This window comes from Styela clava, chromosome 5, assembly GCF_964204865.1.
Source record: "Styela clava chromosome 5, kaStyClav1.hap1.2, whole genome shotgun sequence".
Lineage (NCBI taxonomy): Eukaryota > Metazoa > Chordata > Ascidiacea > Stolidobranchia > Styelidae > Styela > Styela clava.
This window is the reverse complement of record NC_135254.1, coordinates 22,334,613-22,342,112: the sequence shown is the minus strand read 5'-3', so window position 1 is coordinate 22,342,112 and position 7,500 is coordinate 22,334,613. Positions and strand designations below refer to the sequence as shown.

The following is a 7,500-nucleotide window of genomic DNA, read 5'->3' as shown; positions in this document are numbered from 1 at the left end:
TCTAACGGCAGAGTACGGACGCCCCCGTCTGTCCCTCTTAATCATTACCTCGTGCTCCGAAAACCAACAAAATAGAACCGAGGTCCTATTCCATTATTCCATGCAACACTATGCAGGCGAACAGCCTGCTTTGAACACTCTAATTTTTTCAAAGTAAACTTATCGGCCACCGCCGACACTCAGTCAAGAGCACCGACGGAGAACCGAAGGTGAGGCGAACGCAACCAGTGACACGCCTTGCGACGGACCGGCGGCGCTCGCCCAAAATCCAACTACGAGCTTTTCAACCGCAACAACTTTAGCATACACTGTTGGAGCTGGAATTACCGCGGCTGCTGGCACCAGACTTGCCCTCCAATGGATACTCGTTAAGAGTTTTAGGATGTACTCATTCCAATTACAGGGCCTCGTTAGAGTCCTGTATTGTTATTTTTCGTCACTACCTCCCCGTGTCGGGAATGGGTAATTTGCGCGCCTGCTGCCTTCCTTGGATGTGGTAGCCGTTTCTCAGGCTCCCTCTCCGGAATCGAACCCTGATTCCCCGTTACCCGTTATCACAAAGGTAGGCACGTAGCGTACCTTCGACAGTTGATAGGGCAGACACTTGAATGATACGTCGTCGGTGCAGAGACCGTACGATCCGCGTGGTTATCCAGAGTCATCAAACGTCACAGGACGAACCCGGTCGGTTTTGATCTGATAAAAGCGCGCCTCCCGAAGTCGGCGCTTAATGCATGTATTAGCTCTAGAATTACCACAGTTATCCACTTCGCTTACGAGACCAAATAAACCAAGACTGATTTAATGAGCCATTCGCAGTTTCGCTTTACGAGAACTCGTACTTGCACCTGCATGGCTTAATCTTTGAGACAAGCATATCACTACTGGCAGGATCAACCAGATAGCTGCGACAGCTGCGCTCGGCCCTTGCTGGGCCGCCCGGCGCGTGCTCGTCGCATTCGTTTAAGACCGAGGCGATCGCCTGCGGCCGTACTCAGCTTCGACAGTCGCTGGCCGCGACGTCCACGCTCTCGCCGGCAGTGCCAGGCGGAGCGATTTGCGTTTTTTCTTTGCTCGCCCTCTCTCGGGCTCGATCCATTCAGTTTCGCACAAACAAGAGCTCTGCCGGCCGCCTGCAGCGGTGCCTAAAACCCGGGCATAACAATGCGACCGTTCTGCTAGGCCGACAAGCGCTCAAGCCAGACGCTCGATCGAACGCCCCCTACATATTAGTCGAGACAACGGCTCGCTCATTAGCATCGCGTTTGTACTTTAACTTTTTTCGGCTCGGCTTCTTTCGACGCCGATGCCGGCGACGCAGCACTCTCTCGCCCGCCAGCCACCGAGAAAAGGGTGCGCTCCGACCGGCCCCGCACCGCTCTTTCTTGGCTCATTCGAAATTACTGTCTTTCGCTCTGACATGCCTTACCTAGGGTTAGGTTAGTATGCTTGCACGTTTGTACTTTAACTTTTTTCGGCTCGGCTTCTTTCGACGCCGATGCCGGCGACGCAGCACTCTCTCGCCCGCCAGCCACCGAGAAAAGGGTGCGCTCCGACCGGCCCCGCACCGCTCTTTCTTGGCTCATTCGAAATTACTGTCTTTCGCTCTGACATGCCTTACCTAGGGTTAGGTTAGTATGCTTGCACGTTTGTACTTTAACTTTTTTCGGCTCGGCTTCTTTCGACGCCGATGCCGGCGACGCAGCACTCTCTCGCCCGCCAGCCACCGAGAAAAGGGTGCGCTCCGACCGGCCCCGCACCGCTCTTTCTTGGCTCATTCGAAATTACTGTCTTTCGCTCTGACATGCCTTACCTAGGGTTAGGTTAGTATGCTTGCACGTTTGTACTTTAACTTTTTTCGGCTCGGCTTCTTTCGACGCCGATGCCGGCGACGCAGCACTCTCTCGCCCGCCAGCCACCGAGAAAAGGGTGCGCTCCGACCGGCCCCGCACCGCTCTTTCTTGGCTCATTCGAGTTTACTGTCTTTCGCTCTGACATGCCTTACCTAGGGTTAGGTTAGTATGCTTGCACGTTTGTACTTTAACTTTTTTCGGCTCGGCTTCTTTCGACGCCGATGCCGGCGACGCAGCACTCTCTCGCCCGCCAGCCACCGAGAAAAGGGTGCGCTCCGACCGGCCCCGCACCGCACTTTCTTGGCTCATTCGAAATTACTGTCTTTCGCTCTGACATGCCTTACCTAGGGCTAGGTTAGTATGCTTGCACGTTTGTACTTTAACTTTTTTCGGCTCGGCTTCTTTCGACGCCGATGCCGGCGACGCAGCACTCTCTCGCCCGCCAGCCACCGAGAAAAGGGTGCGCTCCGACCGGCCCCGCACCGCTCTTTCTTGGCTCATTCGAGTTTACTGTCTTTCGCTCTGACATGCCTTACCTAGGGTTAGGTTAGTATGCTTGCACGTTTGTACTTTAACTTTTTTTGGCTCGGCTTCTTTCGACGCCGATGCCGGCGACGCAGCACTCTCTCGCCCGCCAGCCACCGAGAAAAGGGTGCGCTCCGACCGGCCCCGCACCGCTCTTTCTTGGCTCATTCGAGTTTACTGTCTTTCGCTCTGACATGCCTTACCTAGGGCTAGGTTAGTATGCTTGCACGTTTGTACTTTAACTTTTTTTGGCTCGGCTTCTTTCGACGCCGATGCCGGCGACGCAGCACTCTCTCGCCCGCCAGCCACCGAGAAAAGGGTGCGCTCCGACCGGCCCCGCACCGCTCTTTCTTGGCTCATTCGAAATTACTGTCTTTCGCTCTGACATGCCTTACCTAGGGTTAGGTTAGTATGCTTGCACGTTTGTACTTTAACTTTTTTTGGCTCGGCTTCTTTCGACGCCGATGCCGGCGACGCAGCACTCTCTCGCCCGCCAGCCACCGAGAAAAGGGTGCGCTCCGACCGGCCCCGCACCGCTCTTTCTTGGCTCATTCGAAATTACTCTCTTTCGCTCTGACATGCCTTACCTAGGGTTAGGTTAGTATGCTTGCACGTTTGTACTTTAACTTTTTTCGGCTCGGCTTCTTTCGACGCCGATGCCGGCGACGCAGCACTCTCTCGCCCGCCAGCCACCGAGAAAAGGGTGCGCTCCGACCGGCCCCGCACCGCTCTTTCTTGGCTCATTCGAGTTTACTGTCTTTCGCTCTGACATGCCTTACCTAGGGTTAGGTTAGTATGCTTGCACGTTTGTACTTTAACTTTTTTCGGCTCGGCTTCTTTCGACGCCGATGCCGGCGACGCAGCACTCTCTCGCCCGCCAGCCACCGAGAAAAGGGTGCGCTCCGACCGGCCCCGCACCGCTCTTTCTTGGCTCATTCGAAATTACTGTCTTTCGCTCTGACATGCCTTACCTAGGGCTAGGTTAGTATGCTTGCACGTTTGTACTTTAACTTTTTTCGGCTCGGCTTCTTTCGACGCCGATGCCGGCGACGCAGCACTCTCTCGCCCGCCAGCCACCGAGAAAAGGGTGCGCTCCGACCGGCCCCGCACCGCTCTTTCTTGGCTCATTCGAGTTTACTGTCTTTCGCTCTGACATGCCTTACCTAGGGTTAGGTTAGTATGCTTGCACGTTTGTACTTTAACTTTTTTTGGCTCGGCTTCTTTCGACGCCGATGCCGGCGACGCAGCACTCTCTCGCCCGCCAGCCACCGAGAAAAGGGTGCGCTCCGACCGGCCCCGCACCGCTCTTTCATGGCTCATTCGAGTTTACTGTCTTTCGCTCTGACATGCCTTACCTAGGGTTAGGTTAGTATGCTTGCACGTTTGTACTTTAACTTTTTTTGGCTCGGCTTCTTTCGACGCCGATGCCGGCGACGCAGCACTCTCTCGCCCGCCAGCCACCGAGAAAAGGGTGCGCTCCGACCGGCCCCGCACCGCTCTTTCTTGGCTCATTCGAGTTTACTGTCTTTCGCTCTGACATGCCTTACCTAGGGTTAGGTTAGTATGCTTGCACGTTTGTACGTTAACTTTTTTCGGCTCGGCTTCTTTCGACGCCGATGCCGGAGACGCAGCACTCTCTCGCCCGCCAGCCACCGAGAAAAGGGTGCGCTCCGACCGGCCCCGCACCGCTCTTTCTTGGCTCATTCGAAATTACTGTCTTTCGCTCTGACATGCCTTACCTAGGGCTAGGTTAGTATGCTTGCACGTTTGTACTTTAACTTTTTTCGGCTCGGCTTCTTTCGACGCCGATGCCGGCGACGCAGCACTCTCTCGCCCGCCAGCCACCGAGAAAAGGGTGCGCTCCGACCGGCCCCGCACGGCTCTTTCTTGGCTCATTCGAGTTTACTGTCTTTCGCTCTGACATGCCTTACCTAGGGTTAGGTTAGTATGCTTGCACGTTTGTACTTTAACTTTTTTTGGCTCGGCTTCTTTCGACGCCGATGCCGGCGACGCAGCACTCTCTCGCCCGCCAGCCACCGAGAAAAGGGTGCGCTCCGACCGGCCCCACACCGCTCTTTCTTGGCTCATTCGAGTTTACTGTCTTTCGCTCTGACATGCCTTACCTAGGGTTAGGTTAGTATGCTTGCACGTTTGTACTTTAACTTTTTTTGGCTCGGCTTCTTTCGACGCCGATGCCGGCGACGCAGCACTCTCTCGCCCGCCAGCCACCGAGAAAAGGGTGCGCTCCGACCGGCCCCGCACCGCTCTTTCATGGCTCATTCGAGTTTACTGTCTTTCGCTCTGACATGCCTTACCTAGGGTTAGGTTAGTATGCTTGCACGTTTGTACTTTAACTTTTTTTGGCTCGGCTTCTTTCGACGCCGATGCCGGCGACGCAGCACTCTCTCGCCCGCCAGCCACCGAGAAAAGGGTGCGCTCCGACCGGCCCCGCACCGCTCTTTCTTGGCTCATTCGAGTTTACTGTCTTTCGCTCTGACATGCCTTACCTAGGGTTAGGTTAGTATGCTTGCACGTTTGTACTTTAACTTTTTTCGGCTCGGCTTCTTTCGACGCCGATGCCGGCGACGCAGCACTCTCTCGCCCGCCAGCCACCGAGAAAAGGGTGCGCTCCGACCGGCCCCGCACCGCTCTTTCTTGGCTCATTCGAAATTACTGTCTTTCGCTCTGACATGCCTTACCTAGGGCTAGGTTAGTATGCTTGCACGTTTGTACTTTAACTTTTTTCGGCTCGGCTTCTTTCGACGCCGATGCCGGCGACGCAGCACTCTCTCGCCCGCCAGCCACCGAGAAAAGGGTGCGCTCCGACCGGCCCCGCACCGCTCTTTCTTGGCTCATTCGAGTTTACTGTCTTTCGCTCTGACATGCCTTACCTAGGGTTAGGTTAGTATGCTTGCACGTTTGTACTTTAACTTTTTTTGGCTCGGCTTCTTTCGACGCCGATGCCGGCGACGCAGCACTCTCTCGCCCGCCAGCCACCGAGAAAAGGGTGCGCTCCGACCGGCCCCGCACCGCTCTTTCTTGGCTCATTCGAGTTTACTGTCTTTCGCTCTGACATGCCTTACCTAGGGCTAGGTTAGTATGCTTGCACGTTTGTACTTTAACTTTTTTTGGCTCGGCTTCTTTCGACGCCGATGCCGGCGACGCAGCACTCTCTCGCCCGCCAGCCACCGAGAAAAGGGTGCGCTCCGACCGACCCCGCACCGCTCTTTCTTGGCTCATTCGAAATTACTGTCTTTCGCTCTGACATGCCTTACCTAGGGTTAGGTTAGTATGCTTGCACGTTTGTACTTTAACTTTTTTTGGCTCGGCTTCTTTCGACGCCGATGCCGGCGACGCAGCACTCTCTCGCCCGCCAGCCACCGAGAAAAGGGTGCGCTCCGACCGGCCCCGCACCGCTCTTTCTTGGCTCATTCGAAATTACTGTCTTTCGCTCTGACATGCCTTACCTAGGGTTAGGTTAGTATGCTTGCACGTTTGTACTTTAACTTTTTTTGGCTCGGCTTCTTTCGACGCCGATGCCGGCGACGCAGCACTCTCTCGCCCGCCAGCCACCGAGAAAAGGGTGCGCTCCGACCGGCCCCGCACCGCTCTTTCTTGGCTCATTCGAAATTACTGTCTTTCGCTCTGACATGCCTTACCTAGGGTTAGGTTAGTATGCTTGCACGTTTGTACTTTAACTTTTTTCGGCTCGGCTTCTTTCGACGCCGATGCCGGCGACGCAGCACTCTCTCGCCCGCCAGCCACCGAGAAAAGGGTGCGCTCCGACCGGCCCCGCACCGCTCTTTCTTGGCTCATTCGAAATTACTGTCTTTCGCTCTGACATGCCTTACCTAGGGTTAGGTTAGTATGCTTGCACGTTTGTACTTTAACTTTTTTTGGCTCGGCTTCTTTCGACGCCGATGCCGGCGACGCAGCACTCTCTCGCCCGCCAGCCACCGAGAAAAGGGTGCGCTCCGACCGGCCCCGCACCGCTCTTTCATGGCTCATTCGAGTTTACTGTCTTTCGCTCTGACATGCCTTACCTAGGGTTAGGTTAGTATGCTTGCACGTTTGTACTTTAACTTTTTTTGGCTCGGCTTCTTTCGACGCCGATGCCGGCGACGCAGCACTCTCTCGCCCGCCAGCCACCGAGAAAAGGGTGCGCTCCGACCGGCCCCGCACCGCTCTTTCTTGGCTCATTCGAGTTTACTGTCTTTCGCTCTGACATGCCTTACCTAGGGTTAGGTTAGTATGCTTGCACGTTTGTACTTTAACTTTTTTCGGCTCGGCTTCTTTCGACGCCGATGCCGGCGACGCAGCACTCTCTCGCCCGCCAGCCACCGAGAAAAGGGTGCGCTCCGACCGGCCCCGCACCGCTCTTTCTTGGCTCATTCGAAATTACTGTCTTTCGCTCTGACATGCCTTACCTAGGGCTAGGTTAGTATGCTTGCACGTTTGTACTTTAACTTTTTTCGGCTCGGCTTCTTTCGACGCCGATGCCGGCGACGCAGCACTCTCTCGCCCGCCAGCCACCGAGAAAAGGGTGCGCTCCGACCGGCCCCGCACCGATCTTTCTTGGCTCATTCGAGTTTACTGTCTTTCGCTCTGACATGCCTTACCTAGGGTTAGGTTAGTATGCTTGCACGTTTGTACTTTAACTTTTTTTGGCTCGGCTTCTTTCGACGCCGATGCCGGCGACGCAGCACTCTCTCGCCCGCCAGCCACCGAGAAAAGGGTGCGCTCCGACCGGCCCCGCACCGCTCTTTCTTGGCTCATTCGAGTTTACTGTCTTTCGCTCTGACATGCCTTACCTAGGGCTAGGTTAGTATGCTTGCACGTTTGTACTTTAACTTTTTTTGGCTCGTCTTCTTTCGACGCCGATGCCGGCGACGCAGCACTCTCTCGCCCGCCAGCCACCGAGAAAAGGGTGCGCTCCGACCGGCCCCGCACCGCTCTTTCTTGGCTCATTCGAAATTACTGTCTTTCGCTCTGACATGCCTTACCTAGGGTTAGGTTAGTATGCTTGCACGTTTGTACTTTAACTTTTTTTGGCTCGGCTTCTTTCGACGCCGATGCCGGCGACGCAGCACTCTCTCGCCCGCCAGCCACCGAGAAAAGGGTG

The 7,500-nt window shown here is 55.5% G+C and overlaps 1 non-coding gene across 1 annotated transcript in view; it reads right to left on the bottom strand.

Annotated features, from left to right (window-relative positions):
* LOC144423643 (small subunit ribosomal RNA) overlaps positions 1–904 on the bottom strand; it is a 1,810-nt gene extending 906 nt beyond the window's left edge. The window contains exon 1 of the ribosomal RNA XR_013476108.1: positions 1–904. This exon is cut by the window's left edge and continues 906 nt beyond it. This is a non-coding gene — a ribosomal RNA (small subunit ribosomal RNA).
* Between the last annotated feature and the right edge of the window lie 6,596 nt (positions 905–7,500).